Raw genomic sequence first — 23,385 nt, forward strand, 5'->3', positions numbered from 1 at the left:
TGCTAAAGCGACATCGACAGAGATAAAATGCACACCAGATTGTTTCTATTGCGCACAAGAAACAAGGTGGTAAACATTAGCATTATACAGCATTTAAGCTAGTGGACTTTTGCGATACAACTTAGCCAATTGTTGCATTGTTGCAATTGGTTAGCTTGGATAGCAAATTCCGCCAGCTTAAATGCTATATAATGCTAATGTTTACAACAAACAACAATTGGCTATTACAATTGTTGTAAACATAAGTCTAACTTGCATGGCAAAAGCCCGCAAGCTTAAATGCTATCGTATAATGCTAATTTTTGCTACAATTGGCTAACTTGCATGGCAAAAGTCTGCTCGCTTAAGTGCTACATAATGCTAATGTTTAAAATAATTGCCTAACTTTTATAGCAAAAGTCCGCCAGCTTAAATGCTATATAATGCTAATGTTTACAACAAACAACAATTGGCTATGCAAGTTAGCCAATTGTTGTAAACATAAACAATTGCCTAACTTTTATAGCTAAATTCCGCCAGCTTAAATGCTATATAATGCTAATGTTTACAACAAACAACAATTGGCTATGCAAGTTAGCCAATTGTTGTAAACATAAGCATTTTGTTTAACTTTTGCTATAAAAGTTAGGCAATTGTTTATGTTTACAATTGGCTATGCAAGTTAGCCAATTGTTGTAAACATAAACAACTGCCTAACTTTTATAGCAAAAGTCCGCCAGCTTAAATGCTATATAATGCTAATGCTTACAACAAACAACAATTGGCTATGCAAGTTAGCCAGTTGTTGTAAACATAAGCATTATATACAGTAGCATTTAAGCTGGCGGACTTTTGCTATAAAGGTTAGGCAATTGTTTTAAACATTAGCATTATGTAGCACTTAAGCTAGCAGACTTTTGTCATGCAAGTTAGCCAATTGTAGCAAAAATTAGCATTATATGATAGCATTTAAGCTTGCGGGCTTTTGCTATGCAAGTTAGCCATTTGTTGTAAACATTAGCATGATATAATAGCATTTAAGCAAGCGGACCTTTGCTATGCAAGTTAGCCAAATGTTGTAAACATTAGCATAATATAACATTTAAGCTAGCACACTTTTGCTATGCAAGTTAGCCAATTCTTGTCCACATTAGAATTACATAGCATTTATTCTATCTGACTTTTGCTCTGAAAGTTAGGCAATTGTTTTAAACATTAGCATTATGTAGCATTTAAGCTAGCTGACGTTTGCTATGCAAGTTAGCCAATTGTAGCAAAAATTAGCAGTATATTATAGCATTTAAGCTAGCGGACTTTTGCTATGCAAGTTTGCTGATTGTTGTAAATATGAGAATTATATAGTTAATTGTTGCATTGTTGCAATTCGCATAGCTAGGAGACTTTTGCTATACAAGTTAGCCAATATTTGCAATGTCGCAATTGGCTAACTTGCATAGCAATAGTCCACTAGCTTAAATGCTATATAATGCTAATGTTTACCAGATGGTTTGTGGTGCGCACCAGGTTGCTTAAATTCATTTTATTGCTGTCGATGTCCCTTTAGGGGCTCCTTATAACTCTTGGGCTCCTTATAACTCTTAACTTCCTCAGACTTAATTTGTTTTTGACAACAATGCCACCAAAACAAAAACAACAAAAAAAGTCATGGGTACTGAATTAGAATTGGGCATTTGATTTCCAAGAGACACAATTGGGATAGGCATCCTTGCAGATTGAGAAATAGAGAATAATGAACACAACTGGAAATCTTCCCATCAGATTTAGGCCATTTTCAAATTACAATAAAAATTGGCGATGATCATCCCCCTCAGGCTTCTCGGCACCCTCTTGTCTTCTCTCACTCTTATCAGAGCGCAGTGACAAACTCAAGTGCGTCCCTTTAGCTCAAGAGAGGGCAGATAACCACTGTAATCCAAACACGCCGCAATCACGAGGGTCAGGCACACAAGAACCGCTAGGCTCCAATAGTTCTCAAAGAAAATAGAGTTGCATTGAGCAATTTGCGACTTTTTGAACCCTCTGATGTTTTATATTAAATAAATGAACATTTGATTCACGTTTATTCTGGCGATTGCGAGATTTAATAAAAAAGTTTAACTTCCCTTTAGTAGGCAGATAAAGACAGGCTCACTGTTTGTGTGTTTATTGACAGAACACTCTCACAAGTCATAAATTCACCAACTATGTAAAGTCACGATTGAAACTTGGTCTTCTGCATGTTCCAAGAACAAGAACCAAGCAGGGTGAGGCAGCATTTAGTTATTATGCTCCTCACTTCTGGAACAAGTTAGCTGAACGTCTGAAGTATGCTCAAACTGTTAGCTCTTTTAAATCAGGGCTAAAAACGCTTTTGTTTAGCCATATCCATAACTGTCTATATATTTCAATCTCCTTGCTTTCTATTCCTCTTGTGCTTATCTCCATTGCTGATTTCAATTATTATTATTAGTAGTAGTTTTTGTTTTATTTTTATTTATTTATTTTTTGATTGTCTTGGTTTTTACGTTGTATTGATTTAAATGTGATTTTTATGATCTTCATGTGATGTAAAGCACTTTGAATTGCCTTGTGTTGAATTGTGCTATATAAATAAATTTGCCTTGCCTTGCCTTGCCTTGCCTTGGAAGGTGTACCCACAAGTTTTTGTGCCTGTGAATGACTCAAAGTCTTGTTGGTACACCTTTACATAGTTCACTCACGCAGGTTATGAATGCATGAAGGCTAAATTCCCTTATATGTGCCACAGAATATTCATTATATATAGTGGGGAGAACAGGTATTTGATACACTGCCAATGGGTTCCCATTGGCAGTGTATCAAATACTTGTTCTCCCCACTGTATTAGTTGCCTGGTGCACCAGACTCACCGCTGTTCCAGCGATTGAGTCTGGCCACCATTCACGCGGATACAATTTCCAGGGTGGAGCAAGCCACAGCAAACAGACAGCGGAGTGGACCAATTAGCGATGGGCAGGGCAGACGTGACGTTAGTAAAACGACGAGGGCACGACAAGGGACTTGCGCGCGGAAGTAAACATACGAGGAGAGCGGAGTTTATTCAACATGGCTAGCGCGAGACAGACTGTTGTCAATGACTCGTGTCGATGTGTTTTTGGTAATTTAAAACTGATTTTACCGTGGATTGGAACATATTCTCGGCTCTCCTGTTCACCTTTGTTATGGAGACGACTTCCGACGCGCAAGAGTGACGTTGCTCGTTAAGAACACGTCACGCAAATAAACAAATCTGATTTGTCGATTGATTTTGTACCTGCTCGAGAGGCCGTTAATGGGATGGTTCCCAGACTATTTCTCTCAGTGTTTGAAAAATACAGGGAGAACAGTCTGGCAGAGCCAGGCAACTGTTTTAGTGCTGCAATGATTAATCAATTAACTCAGTTAATTGGATAAAAAAAAATCTTCCAATCAAATTTTGCTGCTTCAAGGTTTTGTTTATTTGAGTGGCGTTGAAATGGTTTGTTTTGAAAGTGTTTGCATTTCATCATTCTGCTCCCACTGCTTGAGCTGTGCAGACGCACATTTGAGCTCCTGAAGGGCACGCTAGGACATCAACTGATACAATGAACCCACTCGAATTGACGATATGTGAAAATCCATGGCAATCAATGACTTTTGAACGAAATGTGAAGATTATGACTGGACTGTAACACAAATATACTGTCTGTGCATGCCTGCCTGATGGGGGACGGGTATCGATAAGCATCTGCTTTTCCCGTCTTTCCTTTGTCTGTCTTCGTCTTTCCTTCAGGTAAAATTCCACACTCTAAAACTGTCAATGATTTTGATGACGATGACAATGACAATAAATTCATTCATTCATTTAGTTCTTTTCATTGGGGTGGACACGTTACCCTCTAGTGGCAACAGTGAATATGACATAACTAGGGCTGCAACTATCGATTATTTTAGTAGTCGATTAATCGATGAACTAGTTAGTTCGAATAATCGAGTAATCGAATAAGGAACATGAAAAATTAAAATACCTGTGTTGAGCCTCAAACTGTATAAAAAAATTAACGAGGATCTATGTACAACCAAAGGACAATTGGCTAACTTTCATAGCAAAAGTCCGCTAGCTTAAATGCTATAAAATGCCAACTTAAAAAAAAATTTTTTTTTACAGTGCTCTTAACAAATGGTTCAGACACATATTCCTGCAAACAACAGCTACATATACTTATAAAGTAAATTACAAATGCATTAAAAAAAACATTAGCTCAAACAAAAACTTTGCTTATTTTGGTCTCAACAGGGAGCAGCTGGATTCACCCATGTGAAATGAGGTAGACAAGACGGCAGTGATTCCACCCAAATCAATAAAAATAAATGCAAACTCCAACAAACTGCAAATTACAATACCACTTTAACTCATTTGCTCCCAAAAACGTATAAGTACGTTCTATTTTTAATTGTTTCAGTGTCCCAAAGACGTATTTAAACGTCTTCTGATTCAACTTAGCTATAAAGCACAATGCTGAAAATCCATTTTAAAGCAATAAAACTGGCCACTGGAGGGCAGTAGCTCATTTGGTAAGACCCGCAAGCCGATTCAATGGAAGGAACGGCCAGGCCGCACCAGCGGAAGACGACCGAATGGACGTCCAGGATGCCAGGTGGCGGACGACCGAGCAGAACAACCGGGAGGACGCCCGGGATGCCAGGCAATGGACGACAGAGCAGAACGACCGGGACCAACAGTGCAGCGGACGATGCCGTTGAGTCCGTGCAGCTCGCCGAGCAGAGACAGGTGGCAATGAGGGAAAAGTAACGGCCACAACAGCGTAATCTCTCAGTTAATAATGTGTAAATAAATTGTTACTTTGCAATCAAAAGCTCTATTTGTCTTGTTGTTTATGTTATTTTGTAAAAGGAAAACCTTATTCAGATGTTTGGGATGTAACTAAAGCAAAAAATAGCTGTGTTAAAGTCATTTGAAATGTATGCTTTCACAAAAAGCTCAATTTCTCTTTTTTCATCAGAAATTGGAAAATTGCTCAAACTAAGCAATTTTCTAATGCTGATTTCTAAAGAATGGAAAATACATATATTTTTCTTGCTGAAAGAAGAGAGTCTAATATTTCTTTTGGTGGGTTCCATGTTTATATAGCAATAGAACAGAATTTTCTGTGGGCCTTGCAAAATCAGTCAAAATCCAGTAAAACGGCCGGGAGCGAAGGGGGTTGCATCGGTGAAAATGGCTGGGAGTGAATGAGTTAATTAAACAAATACTCGAAGCAGCAAAATTTATTTCGAATATTTTTTTTTCGAATCGAATATTCGAGTTAATCGATTAATCGCTGCAGCACTAGACATAACTCATCTAACACGGCTGGATCCAGTCAAATGTCAACACTAGATGATTGGTCACTAAAGCCAGGATTGACTGTACTACTTTCCTAATTATACAGGGTTTGGTTGGCATTCTATGATATCTTTATTTCCCTGAGCAAGAGCACATGAAATGTAAACAAGTGACCTTGTGAACTTATTGGCTGTCATTTAGAACTGTTTGAATTATCGTCAACCAGGACAACTTCTGCTTTGAGAGCGTTTTTTATGAGCCCCTTTCCCTCCGCATTGTCAATTGCTTCAGCATCATTAACCCATTCGCAGGGTTCTCTCTGTTCTCATGGTTCCCACAGGAGGCTTTTCCCCTTGCTACCGAGCCACTGAGATGGCAGGATCCGGTCCCCGTCGGACAAAAGGCCACACATGCGGCCGTCAAATCACGTTTAGGTGTGACGGGAAGACACGTTACAACACATACGAGCGCAAACATCAACGCCTGTGCAGAAAGGCCAACAAAATGGCACGCTTTAAGGGTTTAAATAGGCCTCCGTCAGGAAATGATCAACAATGTTTATTCCCAGGGTTCTTTAAAGTGGGGTACACACATACAAAGTGGGAATACTACAGCAGTTAGTAGCACAAAAGTTCATTTTTGAGTCAAGGATTTAAAAAAAATAAACGATATAACGGAAAGGTGTCAAATGCATGGCCCGCGGGCCGGAAGCTGAAAGTTTTGCCTGACAGGCACGTTTTCACGGAAGCGTATTGCTGCCACCCATATAAGAAAAAAAGTCCATTTTTACATGGTAGTTATCACATTTTTACATAACATTTTTATAAGGTTTTTACATTTTAACGTTTTTACATGGTAGTATCATGTTTTTACATGATAGTTATTTTTACAGGATAATTATCATGCTTTTACATGAGTTATTTTTACATGATAGTTGTTTTTACAAGAGTTATATTTTCACATGATAATTATCAGTTTTACATGATAATTATCACATTTTTATATGATAGTTGACACGTTTTTACATGATATTTATCACGTTTTTACATGATAATAGCACAATTTTATATGATAATTATCACATTTTTACATGACAATTATCACATTTTTTACATTGTAGTTATTGCGTTGTTGATAGTTTTTTTTTGTTACATAACTATCATGCTTCTATATGATAGTTATGTTTTACATAAGTATTTTTACATGATAATTATTAGGTTTTACAGAATAATTATCACAATTTTACATGATAGTTATCACGTTTTTACATGGTAGTATGACATTTTTACATGATAGTTATGCCATCTTTACATGGTAGTTTTCACGTTTTTACATGGTAGTTATCACATTCCTACATAACATTTATAAGGTTTTTACATGATAATTATAACGTTTTTACATGATGGTTATCGCGTTTTTACATAATAATTATTTTTACATGATAATTATCATGCTTTTACATGAGTTATTTTTACATGATAATTATCATGATTTTACATGAGTTATGTTTTTACATGTTATATTTTTACATGATAATTATCACTGTTTTACATGATAATTATCACATTTTTACATGATAGTTGACACGTTTTTACGTGATAATTATCACGTTTTTCCATGATATTTATCACGTTTTTCCATGATAATAGCACAATTTTATATGAAGGTTATCACATTTTTACATTACAATTATCACATTTTTTACATTATAGTTATTGCGTTGTTAGATGATAGTTTTTTTTACATTATAACTATCATGCTTCTATATGATAGTAATGTTTTTACATAAGTATTTTTACATGATAATTATTAGGTTTTACACAATAATTATCACAATTTTACATGATAGTTATCACATTTTTACATGGTAGTATGACATTTTTACATGATAGTTATGCCATCTTTACATGGTAGTTTTCACGTTTTTACATGGTAGTTATCACATTCCTACATAACATTTATAAGGTTTTCACATGATAAGTATAACACCATTTACCATAATTATAACGTTTTTACATGATGGTTATCGCGTTTTTACATGATGGTTATCGTGTTTTTACATAATAATTATTTTTACATGATAATTATCATGCTTTTACATTAGTTATTTTTATATGATAATCATCATGCTTTTACGTGAGTTATGTTTTTACATGAGTTATATTTTAATATAATTATCACGTTTTTACTCAGCGCAGCCCATCCCTCCTCCTGCAGCCCAGCAAAGGAGCCATCGTCACCCCCCCCGGGATCCAGGGTTGTCCCCCAGGCCACCTGCGCACCCATCAACCGGCCTTCAGGGATAGCAAGAGGGGACGCACCACAAACCCCACCCCTGTCTGCCCATACGGCCCGCGAGCCACAGCCCACCAAACAGCACGCCACGGGACCCCTGGCAGCCCACCAAGCCCAGGGCAGGGCAGGGTCCCCCGCCGGAGCAGGCAACACCCAGCCGATACACCGGCGCCCAGCCAGCGACCCGCAACAAAGCACAGTCGGGATACCCAGTCAGAGAAGAGAGGGGAAGGCAGAGGCGGGAAAACGCCGAGGAGCCGCCACGGGGCGGCGCAAGGTCGGAGCCCCAACCTCCCCCCACTTTCGCGGTCATTAATGACATTTTGTCATTCTAGAAATGGATTTGATGTAGCAATGTCAATAGCAGCCAATAATTTAACCAGGAAGTGACCCAAAAATTTCTCAAAATCAACAGGAAGCAGCCCGGAAATACCCGAAAAATCAACAGGAAATAATCTAAAATGTACAGAAAATGACCTGTAAGTATCACGCAAAATCTCATTGCCTGCCATTGACAATAGACGTCCAATTAACTTATACTGGAAGGACGAGCTGAGAATGCTCATCTTCAAGCACCAATGACAGCAGTGGACGTCCAATCTATTTTGACTGGGAGGGGAGAATAAAAGAACGAACGCCAATGGATTGGACGTCCAGGGCTGTCAATGGCAGCCAGTGAGTTAACTTATTTGTCCATAAATGTGCCCCGCGAACTAAAATGAGTTTTAACGGATTTAATGTTATTTCATAAATTAACAACGGCGATTGGACGGTTGCCTCCACCCCTCCCAGCCCAATCAGATTGGGCCTCCATTGCCATCAAATATCATCAAAAATAAATGAATAAAACTGTAACGCGAGCACCTTTGGACTCCCTAACCGTTCCGTCATTGGCGGGCCGTCCAGTAGTTGTTGGCAAATAGCGTTGAACTCAAGTTGAGCTCGGCTATAAATGCTTAAAAGAGATAAAAACATCAGAGAATAATAACTTTCCGCTGGCGAACAATGTATCGAAACGAGTGAAAATACTTCATCTCCCCCAATAGACGTGTTAAAGTGTTCACTGTCAACACAGCTCCGTTGCTAACTATAATAGAAGCAAAAAATTAAAGGGTTTCTATTTATTGCTATTGCTAGGCGAAGCGATTTGGACACAAACGTGGTGGGCGAGAGCGCGGATTTCATCAAAAACAAAACACGTGGCGCCAGTTCCGTGCCATGAAAGCCACAAAAGGGAGATAAATAAATCAGCATAAGCTCTGCGCCGGTGCTGCGGTTCGGCTGGGGTGCTTTATCGCAGGCGGGCGTGATAACTGCTGTTTGTGAGCCTCACGCGTTCATGCTTTCTGAACGTGGAAAGCTAACTTGTGGCTGAAAGATGTCGAGAGATGTACATCTGGAGCTGCTGTGAAACTGTTTCTATTACACATTAATGTATAGCAGATGGATTTTTTGGAATGGAACCATGACAAAAAGGTTCACCTGTTAATGCCAGTGACGTACAGCAACAGGCAAATCAATGAAATGGTCTTCCAATAGGTAGCAGAAGTGGCAATTAGCATAAGCGTGTCAAACATCGGACCGCTTCGTAGGAGGGCCATTATCTATGTCTATACTTACAGTATACTGGACTGTCTCAGGAAATTAGAATACACAATATTCTAGTAGTGTCTCAGGAAATTAGAATATTGTGTATTCTAATTTCCTGAGACAGTCCTGTATATATACACAGGACTGTCTCAAAAAATTAGAATATTGTGTATTCTAATTTCCTGAGACAGTCCAGTATGTAAATGGAACTTTGCGTGTGTGTTCGTTCCCTATGTAGTCTGAAACGGCTGGGCAGGATTTTGATGAAATTTTACACAGATGGACTTTATGTTTCTGTGAGTCTTCTTAGATGGGTTTGATCTCCGTAAGCATCTTTTTAGAGCAAAAAATTAATTCCTAACTCCAACAATTATCATAGAAAATCCCTGATTGTGCAGGCGACAATGCCATCCTTTGGACAAAAACACTTTCATATGGCGGAAAACACAGACAAGGCTGAAAAAGCAGTTTCTGCTCTTGCACTCCTTTTTAAAAGACACTGCTGTATTTAAGGCAGACATGTCCAAAGTCCGGCCCGGAGGCCAAATGCGGCCCGTGGTCAAATTTCATCCGGCCCCCAGCCTCTGTCATTAAATCAGTGCTTCTCAATTATTTTCTGTTACGCCCCCCCAAGCAAAAAGTAAATGTATCGCGCCCCTCCCAAACTCTCCGCCGCCACTGTAAATAGTATTATTCGTCTATAAAATTACTATTATAAATACGCATCTGCCTAACATTGTGTCCTTTTTTTCTAATAAAGAAAAAAAGTAACAGATCAACTTATGATAAAGTATAACTTTATTAACATTGTTTTGTTTGTAACAGAGAAGACTTGACGTGCATCAATTTGCCTGAATTAAAAAAAAAAAAAAGTCACATTCAAACTGTAAAAATACACTCAAGGTATTTTTGACCATTTGATACAGAAAAATAAAATGTAATAAAATCCGTAAATAATAACAATTTCAAATTGATTAGAAACATTTACTCATGAGGACAATATGCCAAAAAATTTGACCGAAAAAACAAAAATGAATAAAGGAAAAAAAGAGTGTCCTTGGACAGAAGGACAGTTTTTATTTTTGCTGCTCACACTCAGTATTACCTCCTTTGCAATGGTGTGGAGTCATTTTGCAATGAGCATGCTAACAATGCTCACTGGTTTACTGATATAACACTGACAAAGCAGGACTATTGTTGGCAATATTCGGCACGTTTTCGCTGAAAAACAATCAAGCGGCTTATCAATGAGATTGGGGTCGAATGTCTTTAAGTGGCGTCTTAATTGATTTGGCTTCTGGCTGTCCGCTATAATTATTTTCAGACACAGTAAACAGTAGTCTTTCCTCATCACCCCACTGTATTAAAAGTCAAAGCTAAAAGGCAAACGGCACGAAAAAAGCGCATTCTCGGCGGCCGAGGTAGAACCGTAGGTGAGGGCGGTCGTTGTGACGATCCCAAGCCGAAAATGGCACTTCTCGGGTGGCGACGTGAGAACCGGAAAAGACAGTGGATCGCTGCGTGAGTGAGTCCGGTCGGAAAACAGCTTTCGAAAACGGCGGCGGCGCACTGCTCTTCATATCTGTTTTCTGTGTGCTGAGTGCTCTTCCTTAGTTCAAAAATACTGCACGCACTCTGAAAATGAGAGCGCCACTGCCACCCACTGAGTGGATGTGCAAGTACACTTTATTCCAGTCCGGCAAAAAAAAGCAAAAAGCATGTTCCCCGAGGACACATGCGCCCCCTCTGGGATCGCTCTGCGCCCCCACAGGGGGGCGCGCCCCACTATTTGAGAAGTACTGCATTAAATCAATAACGTCTGGCCCGCACACAGACTTAATAAATTGGTCAGCAGTACTGCAACCAGCACATGTAGTAGCTTACACACAAAATGCTGCTCCTCATTTACCCACTAAAAGGCAGCAGCACTTTAACCCTTTATTGCCAAATGTATCACATTTGATACACCTAAAATTTCATGATTTTGAGACTAATTTAGAATTTTGACATTTCTTTTCGAAAAAAAAAAAAGTGATGGATGCAAGTCAACACATGCATCTGTAGGTTCCATGAGAAAAAAACATGATTTAGCATGGGTTATAGATATGAAAGCGCTTATTACACATATTCATTTTGACATTTCTTTTTACAAATTTGAAAAATAGGTTTCATTAGGACCTTATTTTTCAAATTTTGGGATTTTTCTGATAATTGCTTCATCTTGCAGGTATTTAAGGGCTAAGCAACATTACTCCGTGTGACCCATTACTTCCATTTTCTAAAATGGCGACAGTCAACAACAAAAAAAAAAAAGAAAGTTGACTGACGGCCGACGCTTCAAGGATAGGTAGAAATTGGACTATTTCTTCACTAAAATGCACAACAACTGTGTCTTGCCTCATTTGCGAAGAGACAGTCGCTGTTTTTAAAGATTTCAATGTGAGGCGATATTACCAAACAACACACGGTGACATGTACGACAAGATTACAGGGAAGATACGGAGCGAGAAATTGAAGCAACTTGAAGCTAGTTCAATTTCACAGCAGTAGTATTTCGCAAGAGCCCGAGAGTCGAAAGAGAACGCCACAAAGGCTAGTTGTGAGATTGTTGAAATTATTCATAAAAAAAAAAAAATAATAAAGCAAATGCGACACACTGAATGGCTTGCTAAATTTTGCTTAAATATATTGTTCAACGTAAAAAGGACGTGAGCCAAGGTCGGCCCCCCACATTTTTACCACGCCAAATCTGGCCCCCTTTGCAAAAAGTTTGGACACCCCTGATTTAAGGCCAAAAGAACTGTTGTGTTTGATTGAACAAGCTGTCTATATGCTGCCATAGCAGATTCATGGCTCATTAAGCCCCCGAACTATTTTTAATTTGTCCATTTTACCCTGGAAACCCCCGTTTACAGACGTCGCGCAACCGCTTTTGTTTCAACCCAGCCATAAAACTAAGGTAATTAATTATATTTATTATTCAAAATGTCTGTCATTTTTAGCTTAGAATCATTAATTGATGTCTAATATTTCGTTTAAAAAAAAAAAAACGACTTAAAAAAATTATTCACTCGCATATTTTAAACTTTTAAACAAATGGCGTCACATTGCAAAAAAATGGCGTCTGTAAAAACGTCACGGATATCTACCTCATAACTATCACCTAGTTGTATTTTTTTTGTTACTGTCGCATTTTCTCCGATATGTTAGATGATAAATAATCGATCCAAACCAAGAAAAACGGAAAGAAAAAAAAAAATGTTGGAAAGAGTAAATATATGAATAAGAAACACTCGACCACTCCTTGATGTCTGCGATTTCTGCATCGCGGCCCTTGTTATATAACCATATTCAACCCATAAAATCCGCCGAAAATCCGGCTGTGGCCATTCACAGCTGTGCCTTGACAATCAGTGATACATGCTACATGGGAGTTTTAGGATTGAAAAGAGGTAAGTACATGATAATATCTCGTTAAAATCGTTGCGTCTTTAATTCTGCTCTCGCATGCTCTCACCTCCAGTTAGGGTTTCACTGTTTAAAAAAAAAATTTTTTTTCCAAATGCCCTCCAGTTCAAAAATTTTCTTCCCCCAGAAAATTGAGATTTTAATCTTTCCAATAATGTATCACACATGCATATCGGACAATTTTAAAATTTGGCCAAATTGGGGGTCTCAGAGCGGAACTCCAAGTCACCTGAGTGTTTTCCGCCATATATAATGTATCACAAAAGTGAGTACACCCCTCGCATTTCCGCAGATATTTAAGTATATCTTTTCATGGGACAACACTGACAAAGTGACACTTTGACACAATGAAAAGTAGTCTGTGTGCAGCTTACTGTATATAATAGAGTTAATTCATTTTCCCCTAAAAATAATTCAAAATATAGCCATGAATATCTAAACCCCTGGCAACAAAAGTGAATACACCCCTATGAAAAAACACACATCTCAAAATGTCTAAATTGAGTACTGCTTGTCATTTTCCCTCCAAATGTCATGTGACTCGTTACAGGAGTGCTGTCAGCATTGCTGCAGAGATTGAAGAGGTGTGTGTGTGTGTGTTCAGCCTGTTAGTGCTCAGACCATACACCGCACTCTACATTAAATTGGTGTGCATAGCTGTCACCCCAGGAGGAAGCCTCTTCTGACGATGGTACACAAGAAAGCCCGCCCGTCTCATCAGACCATAGGACATGGTTCCAGTAATCCATGTGCTTTGTTGACATGTCTTCGTAAACTGTTTGCGGGCTTTCTTGTGTAACGTCTTCAGAAGAGGCTTCCTCCTAGGGTGACAGCCATGCACATCAATTTGATGTAGAGTGCAGCGTATGGTATGAGCACTAACAGGCTGACCCCCCACCTCTTCAATCTCTGCAGCAATGCTGACAGCACTCCTGTAAGAGTTACGTTATACAGTACAGTGGTGCAAATAAGTATTTAGTCAACCACTAATTGTGCAAGTTCTCCCACTTGAAAATATTAGAGAGGCCTGTAATTATCAACATGGGTACACCTCAACCATAAGAGACAGAATGTGGAAAAAAACTCCAGAAAATCGCATTGTTTGATTTTTAAAGAATTTATTTGCAAATCATGGTGGAAAATAAGTATTTGATCAATACCAAAAGTTCATATCAATACTTTGTTATGGACCCTTTGTTGGCAATAACGGAGGCCAAACATTTTCTGTAACTCTTCACAAGCTTTACACACACTGTTGCCGGTATTTTGGCCCATTCCTCCATGCATATCTCCTCTAGAGCAGTGATGTTATGGGGCTGACGTTGGGCAACACGGACTTTCAACTTCCTCCACAGATTTTCTATGGGGTTGAGATCTGGAGACTGGCTAGGCCACTCCAGGTCCTTGAAATGCTTCTTACGAAGCCACTCCCTTGTTGCCCTGGCTGTGTGTTTGGGATCATTGTCATGCTGAAAGACCCAGCCACGTCTCATCTTCAATGCCCTTGCTGATAGAAGGAGATTTTCACTCAGAATCTCTCGATACATGGCCCCATTCATTCTTTCCTTTACCCAGATCAGTCGTCCTGGTCCCTTTGCAGAAAAACAGCCCCAAAGCATGATGTTTCCACCCCCATGCTTCACAGTGGGTATGGTGTTCTTCGGATGCAATTCAGTATTCTTTCTCCTCCAAACACGAGAACCTGTGTTTCTACCAAAAAGTTCTATTTCTTTATGTTTCATTTGACCATAAAACAATCTCCCAGTCATCTTCTGTATCATCCAAATGTACTCTGGCGAACCGCAGAATATATTTTTATAATTTTCAAAAAAAAAAAAAAAAAAAAAAAAAAAAATTACAAAAAAATATTTTTTAAAAATTATTGTTTTTCTTTGATCGAAAATATATATTTTTTTTGATTGGAGCAACTTTTTTTGGGATTGAATGATTTAGACACAAATGTCCTAATCAAAATATGGCCTGAACACAAAAAGGATTGCTTCAATCAAACAAAACATTTTCAATGAAAAATTAAGTGTTCAAATGCAAATTTCTCAATCTCAAATATTTTTTTTGCAAAACCTTTTTCTATGATTGAAATTTTTTTTTTTTTTTTTGATTGATTTCCTTTTTGAAAATCTATATATTTTTAAAGCAACTTATTTTTTTGACTGAATAATAAAAACAAAAATGTCCTGGCCAAAATGTGGCCCAAAACAAATCAACATTACTTCAATTAAAAAAGTTGCCTTAAAAAAAAAAAAAAAAAAAAAAAAAAAAAAAAAAAAATCAATCAAAGAAAAATAGCTTTCACATGCATTTTTTGGTTGAGTTTTTTTTTTTTTTTTTTGTTTCAAATTTATTTTTGCATTCAAACACATTTTTTTAAATCGAAGTTACATTTTTTGGGGTTGAATAATAAAGACACAAATCTACTTCATATGGCTCCGCCCAAGGGAGACAATTTTTGACTGGGGTAACTACATTGGCATGACTTCAACTGGCGTACCATATTCAATGGATGACAATCTTGGCGAAAGGTATTGCCTAAGCAGCCTGATTTAGAATTCCCCTCAAGAATGATGGGAAAAAAACGCTCATTGTCCACTTATTGTTATAAATATTCTTGTAAATTAATTTTATTGCTGACACTGCGTTTCGGGGTCATCAACATGTTGTGCCTCCCTGCCCCAAAAGTCAAATTCCACCTATGGATTTCTACGTGACTTTAGGGTTTGACAAAAGAGAAGCAAACCAAACTTTTTCAATTAAAAATTAAGTGTTCAAATGCAAATTTTTCAATCTCAAATATTTTTTTGCAAAAACTTTTTCTATGATTGAATTAAAAAAAAAATTTTTTTTTATTGAAGTGATGTTCTTTTTGAAAATCTATATGTGTTTGAAGCACATTATTTTTTTGATTGGATAATAAAAACAAAAATGTCCTGGCCAAAATGTGGCCCAAAACAAATCAACATTACTTCAATTCGAAAAGTTGCCTTAAAAAAAAAAAAAAAATAATAATAATAAAAAAAAAATCAAAGAAAAATAGCTTTCACGTGCATTTTTTTGTTGAGTTTTTTTGAGTTTCAAATTTATTTTTGCAATTTATTTTGGCATTCAAACACATTTTTTTAAAAAATTGAAGCTACTTTTTTTTGGTTGAATAATAAAGACACAGATCTACCCCCATATGGCTCCGCCCAGGGGGTACAATTTTTGACTGGGGTAACTACATTGGCATGACTTCAACTGGCGTACCATATTCAATGGATGATAATCTTGGCGAAAGGTATTGCCTAAGCAGCCTGATTTAGAATTCCCCTCAAGAATGATGGGAAAAAAACGCTCATTGTCCACTTATTGTTATAAATATTCTTGTAAATTAATTTTATTGCTGACACTGCGTTTCGGGGTCATCAACATGTTGTGCCTCCCTGCCCCAAAAGTCAAACTCCGCCTATGGATTTCCACATGACTTTAGGGTTTGACAAGAGAGAAGCAAAAATGAGCTGAAAGCAAGCAAATCGTAAAAAATTCAAACATTGAAAAAAAAGCCGGCACATGCAAATAAACGTCAAACAAGAAAGCGCCGAGTATCTTCCAAACAGGTCGTGCGAGTGCAAAAAGAGCAGAAGTGCGCTCGGAATGTGCGCTGGCTGCAAGGTGACTTGCTCTGGGCTCCTCCCACCAGCCAGAAGAAATAAGAAAGCTCTTTACTCGGCCGCGCACTCGCCACTCGAGCGCATTCCTCGAGTGTGGAGGAGTTTAGCGCTCATTCTTCATTTAAACTGCTTCACTTTGACAAGACGCAACGCAACACTTGTGGACTTTTACACGCTTGGATTTAAAAAATAAAAGTTTTTAGGTAAGGCTTTACACTTTTTGGTTTGTGTGTGCGTAAAATGGTGGGACGCACTAACTTTCCCCTTTAGGAGCTCGAGTGTTGTTATCCTTTATGCGGGTGCGGGTGGGCTTGACGCAGACGCACGCTTGCGCTCACTACAGTTTGGGTTCGGAGTCACGGGGAGAAAACTTTTTTACTCAACCGAATTTAATGCTCCAAAAGTAAGGCAAAATGCTTTTGATTCATAGTTTCAATTCAAGAGGATGTGTTCAGGCGCATTGGGAAAAATAGCCATGCAACTCGATGAAAGTGATTGTTAAAAATGAGCATTGCTGGTTTTCATTTATACATTAAAGCTTCTCAAATTGGACCAGAATTTATTAGCCGCAGTAGCAAAATATAATAAGAGCAGAATGTGAGCAGCAGTGTGTTTGTCTTCCGCACATGAATAATCAACAATGAATGGTGATGATGCTCACTAATAAGAGGGATGGTTATGACCATCAAGGCAACAAACAGGTGTCAATAATGCATCATCGCTCTTTCGGAGTTGTATCAGTATTGTAAGCTAAATAAGGCTGTCGACTTACAATCGTACTTAAAACTTTTGATGAGATTTTTTTTAAATGTTGAAAGAATTTATGGAAAAAAAGTTGTTTTTGTTGAAAAACATAATCAACCCTTGCATTGTTCATGTCAAAATTGACTAGTTTTAAAGTTTGAGTATGCAAAAATGCTGTAAATGGTAATTTTTTTTTTTTTTTTACATATTCCAAACTTGAAAACAGTGCAATCTTGACCCGAAAACAATGTTGCAAAGATTGCGTATTTTCTGGCTGAGTTAAATCACACATCAAATTTAAATCCACTATAGTGAAAAAAAGTGAGCAGATTTTGAACAGAAGACAAAAGCTAATAAAATGATATTAATACATACAAAATCTAAATAATATTCCAAATCCTCTCCATAGATTATGCAGGGATTATGCAAATAAAGGTTAAAAAGGAATCAACGCGGCAAAATAAACAAAATACTTACATTACCTACTGGAATTTTCGTACTATAAGACGCTACTTTTTCCTTCATTTTGAATCCTGCGGCTTATTTGTTGATTTATTTGGGTAAGTAGGTAACACTTCATTTGACAGGACCGTCATTATTATGACCTGACACTATCATGGGCATTACTGAATGCTTATGACATTAAGTGTCATCCGGCAAATTTTGTCACCAACTCCATTTATGTCCAGCTTGGATCTTTTCCATCCATTCAAAACTGAGATAATTTGCCGGATAACATTAAATGACATCTGTAATAAACATTCATTAATGCTCATGACTAAAGATGTCCCGGATCGGGTCCGATCACGTCATTTTCAAAGTATCGGAATCGGCAAAAAAATATCGGACATGCCTTTTATTAATATATATATGTTTTTTTAATTAAATCGTTTTCTAATTGTATTTAATGTTACAGACTAAATGTCTTACATTCATCCAGAGTCTTTAGTTTTGGCTTGAAGTAGGGCTGTCAAATGTATCGCGTTAACGGTGGTAATTAATTTTTTAAAAATTAATCACGTTAAAACATTTAATGCAATTAACGCATGCGCTGCACGACCCACTCACGCATTTGTCGCGTTCAATCTATAATGGCGCCGTTTTACCTAGATATAGAGTTAAAAGGCAGCGTATAATGAGTAGAGTGAATTTTGGTAGTCTTTGGAGCCTTTATTCAATTGGCTAAAGCCTTAAAAACCCTCTCTCAAAAATTAGAAATATCGTGGGAAGCAATGTGGGGAAGGAAGGTAGTAGTTGATCTTTTCTTAACACTAGGCCTGAACGATATTGGAAAAAACTATTGCTGCGATTTTTTGGGGGTTTGCGATATTATATTGCGATATTAAAAAAAATGTATATATATATATTTTTTTAAGAAATTTTCACAAGATGACTTAAATAGCTGTTTGGAAAGACTTTAGATGACTCACCATCACCACAGTGTACAGTCATCCCTTGTTTTTCGCGGTTAATGGGGACCAGAACCCGCCGCGATAAGTGAAAAACCGCGAAGTAGCGCACCCCCCCCATTTTTTTTGTTTTTTTTGTTTGTGTTTTTTGTGCCCAATGTATTTATTCAGATTTAGCATTGGAAAGAGATACATATTTTTTCACTTTTCCCCCCAAAGTGATTTAAAAAATGTATATAAATAAATAGTTTTTAAGCACTTCAAATGTCATAATTATGATAGGTTTTAAACATAACTGTCCAACCAAATCATTTTTGAACAAGAATAAAGTACTGTAGCAGATAAATGCTTGGCTTTATTAAATGCTTCTGTTTATCTACTTTAGCTGTGACCGTTGAAGTGACATGTAGAAATTTCAAACTCCTCATGATCACTTCTGGCATTTAAATGTCTCCAACGTCCCCACAGTACACACATTCATTCCAGCGCGGCTTCCTTCCAACTGTTTAACAAGTTAAACGATGATTGACAGATGCCCGTGTGAAGTCTGCTTCTTTGGCCAGATCAAAGCCATCGTTGTGCCACAGTGACTGAGAGGATCAAAAGGCTGGGAGAGGGAGGGTAGGAGGCTGTGCGCAGACCAGAAAGTGAGGCGTATGTGGTTAAAAAAAAAGAAAAACTATCGCACGTGCTCGCGATGGGACTATCGCGCACACGCACATCGCGATGGCGATGTTTAAACGATTTATCGTTCAGGCTTACACACCCGTAAGTTATTTCCCAACGCAGAGAAGATATATCAATTGGTGTCACTACGCACAGTCATGGTTGCCTTCCCGTCATGCTTTTGGGCAGAACAGTTAAATGGCTACAGTATCATTTACTGAAAGCTCAACAAATACACTAGATGGCAATATTTAGTCACAATATACAAAGTCACATTTATCCTTTAAGAATTACAAGTCTTTCTATCCGTGGATCCTTCTCACAGAAAGAATGTTAATAATGTAAATGCCATCTTGAGGATTTATTGTCATAATAAACAAATACAGTACTTATGTACTGTATGTTGAATGTATATATTCATCCGAGATTTATTCATTTTTTTCTTAATGCATTGCCAAAATGTATATGATCGGGAAAAATTATCGGGAATGATTGGAATTGAATCGGCAGCAAAAAAAAAAAAGCAATCGGATCGGGAACAAAAAAACATGATCGGAACAACCCTACTCATGACAGTGTCATATCATAATTATGATTGCCTAATGACACTCTTATGGCACCACTGTCAAATAAAGTGTTACCAAATACCATAACTAGCAATTAATGAAACAACTGGAACAGTAACTGAAGAAATAATTAGCACAGAACATGAATTTTGATTATTTACATCTGTAGCGCTGCAATGCATGCTAGAAAGCATGTTGGACAACAACAGTGTTGACAGCAGGTGGCAGCAGAGGTTGACTGTCTATCCTAGGGGAGCAGTGATGTTCAAATGAAGCAATGAAGCTTTGCAGCCAATTGGTTCAAAGCTAGTTGAACCAATTGGCTGTTCAAAGCTAGTCATGGTGGTTTATTTAGTCTTATGACAGTCGTATGATGCCGCTGTCAAATAAAGTGTCACCGGTTAATATCCTTTGGTGTAAATATCCCATAATACAATGAGGACAGCTGCGGCTTATAGTCCAGTGCGTCTTATCTATGAACGAATACCGTTTTCGTGCCAAATTTGAAGGGTGCAGCTTATAGTCAGGTGTGAAAATGACTGTACATTGGTACATCTTCAAAAATGACATGGGTCATTCAAATTGATTGAAAAAAATGGAAAAAACACGCAACCCTCCTAAAAATCAAGAATTCAAGATTTTTAAAATCTGTCTCTACTAAAATTAATACTCAAATACAAAAAAAAAGTACATTCAACTGACTGACATTGATTGAACACGCAAATGCTCCCTAACGCTGTTTATAAACAATGCCAAAAATAAAATAATAACATGTTAAGGCTTAATTGGCGTAAGAAGAGTCTTCTGACCACAATCCCTCAAGCCTTCAGACAGATTAGCATCTTTTACACAGCCCCCCCCCCCAACAAACAGGCAGGGAAAATCGCATAATCCTTCCCGTGGGGCAAAACAGTAAAGTGGTCCAAAAGTGTTACGCTGCGTGTGTTATAGACAGAATTGACTTAAAATGAGGAAAGCTGCTACTGTAAGGGTGAGGAGTTCTACGGGAGCAATCACCTGAAGTGCAACGCAGGGAATGATCATGTTTTCAGAGCCATTGACAGCGATAAACGTCCAATCAGTCACAAGTGCAAGGCAGTCTCACAGTTCAAATGGATTGGACATCCACTGCTGTCAATGGTAGTCCATGAGTTAGTTAATCCTTTTGCAGCAAGACAAGAGAAACCTCATTTGGCATTTGCTTAAAGGGGCGCACAACTTTTTTTGTCATGTGCATCCCAAAGGAGACTTTTTGTTTAATAAATTGAAGAAAAATAAAATACAATGACATTTTTTTGATGTGGAATAGTGGACAGAAATATCAATAAAAGCTAGTATTTGCAGGCTGTCCTTACTGTGGGCAGCTATTTTATATTTTATCAATCAGGTTACTAGTACGGATGTCCCAATCGCACATTTTTGCACCAGAGTCTGAGTCGCCTAATTTTGAGAATCTGCTGATAACGAGTCCTGATCCAATACAGGGGGAAAAAAAAAATATATATATATTTGTACAAAAGTTCCAAACATGTTACAGTAATATACTGTACTGTACTTCTTAAAATACTTCTTCCTCTTTTCCCGGGACTGCTGCGGACTATAAAACATTTTTTTTTTGTTTCTTTTGGCAATGCCATTGTATTTCTTTATCATTTTGTTACTTTTCAGCCCTTAAAAAAGATATACAGTGATCCCTCAGTTCATCGCTGATTTTTTTTCAATTAAAAAAAAAAACAAAACATCATCCAGGTGAGCTGTCCCGATCCAATCACGTAGTCTCACTCTCCCTCCTACTGCTTTCCTTGGTCAGGCTGTGCACTGGAGTTGCTTATTAAAGTTAAGATGATTGATAGACGTTAAGGTTTGATCTTGCCAGAGATGCTTCGAAGCTGAAACTTCAGAGCATCGCATGCGTCACTCATCGTTTAACTTGTTAAACAGTTGTTAGGGCAACTCTTAGTGTGTAAGTGAGCAGCTTGAGTGAAGTCACTCAATGAAGAATCTTTTTTTTTAACGTTATTCTTGTTTAAAAATAATTCAGTGGGACAGTTACATGTTTAAAACCATCATAATCATAATTATAACATCTGAAGTGCTTAAAAACCATTTATTAAAATTAGTGCTACAACGATTAATAGATTAACTCCAGCATTTGATTAGGAAAAAAAAAAACGAATTCAATTTTGCTGCTTCGAGGATTCGTTTAATTAAAGTGCCGTTGTAATTATATATTTTGAAAGTGTTTGCATTTAGTTTTAATCATTTGGGTGGATACACTGCCCTCTCGTCCGCCTCATTCCACATGGTTGAATCCAGCTGCTCCATGTTAAGACCAACATAAGCAAAGTTTTTGTTTGAGCTTTAGTTTTTTTAATGCATTTGTAATTTACTTCATAAGTATATTTAGCGGGTTTTTTGCCGGAATATGAGTCTGAACCATTTTTTATGAGCATTGTAAAAAATTTTTTTTTAAAAAAGTTAGCATATTAAAGTATTTAAGCTAGCGGATTTTTGCTATGAAAGTTAGCCAATTGTCCTTTTGTTGTACATAGATCCTCAAGTTTTTTTTTGAGCCAATGTTTTTTTTAATGCATTCGTAACTTAGTTTATAGGTATATTTAGCCGTTTTTTTTTTGTTTTGTTTTTTATGTAGGAATATGTGTCCAAACTATTTGTTAAGAGCAATGTCAAAAAAAATATTAGCGTTTCATAGCATTTAAGTTAGCGGACTTTTGCTATGTAAGTTAGCCATTCTTTTGTTGTACATAGATCCTTATTTATTTTTTTATACCGTTTGAGGCTCAGTTCAGGTATTTTAATTTTTCATGTTCCTTATCCGATTACTCGATAATTCGAACTAACTACTTCATCGATTAATCGACTACTAAAATAATCAATAGCTGCAGCCCTAATTAAAACACATACAATTAGGAGAAAAAAGTGAAAAAACATTTCTTAAATGTATCTCTTTCCAATGCTAAATCTGAATAAATACATTGAACCCACACACACATTTTTTTTTGGGGGGGGGCGCTATTTCGCAGTTTTTCCACTTATCACGGCTGTTTCTGTTCCCTATTAACTGTGAAAAAAGAGGGATAACTGTATAAGTGTACTGCTCAAAACAGTGTGTTTCTTTTTGCACATCCTGACCAGCTAATATTGAATTTCCTCCTATAAAACACAAGGTTTGGTCTTTTCTTGTTTTCATATGAAGTAATTCGTTAAATTTGTGATAGATAAAAACGTGCATGCACTCTACACAACTGAAAAATACAAGCGAGTATACAGCTACCATGTAGACACCACACTTCACTTGAGCTACAAGCTAAGTATAGGTTAGCTTCCATCCAGCAGAACTTATTAACAATTTAAAAAAAAATTAATTTGACTTTTGTTTTTGTGATGCATGCTTTAATTTTGGCGCAGCAAGCGTAAAACAAGAAGCGAGCGCATGTACCGACACGCCCACCCACCCCAAACACGCACACATAGCGCAGCCGAATGACAGAGGTGACAACCTGCGTGCACATTTGTTGCTTGTGAAGCATCCTGAGGCAACAGCTGTATATAACCTCTTTTGTACTGTTTATTGTGTGTTTTCAATTGCGGTGGAATACTTGGGGCGAGTTTACGTGATTGTTTTTGATGATGTGCGG

At 37.5% G+C, this 23,385-nt stretch overlaps 2 protein-coding genes across 3 annotated transcripts in view; one reads left to right on the forward strand and one right to left on the reverse strand.

Moving 5' to 3' along the window:
• The window catches only part of LOC130904304 (mitochondrial import inner membrane translocase subunit TIM16-like), a 285,942-nt gene that overhangs the window by 83,152 nt on the left and 179,405 nt on the right, over positions 1-23,385 (reverse strand). The gene's annotated exons all lie outside the window — the stretch shown is intronic.
• The window catches only part of vasnb (vasorin b), a 54,442-nt gene continuing 47,465 nt past the window's right edge, over positions 16,409-23,385 (forward strand). Inside the window, exon 1 of the mRNA XM_057816982.1 lies at positions 16,409-16,544. The gene's annotated coding sequence lies outside the window, so the exon portion shown is untranslated. The remainder of the gene's footprint in view (positions 16,545-23,385) is intronic.

Source organism: Corythoichthys intestinalis, chromosome 16 (assembly GCF_030265065.1).
Source record: "Corythoichthys intestinalis isolate RoL2023-P3 chromosome 16, ASM3026506v1, whole genome shotgun sequence".
Classification (NCBI taxonomy): Eukaryota; Metazoa; Chordata; class Actinopteri; order Syngnathiformes; family Syngnathidae; genus Corythoichthys; species Corythoichthys intestinalis.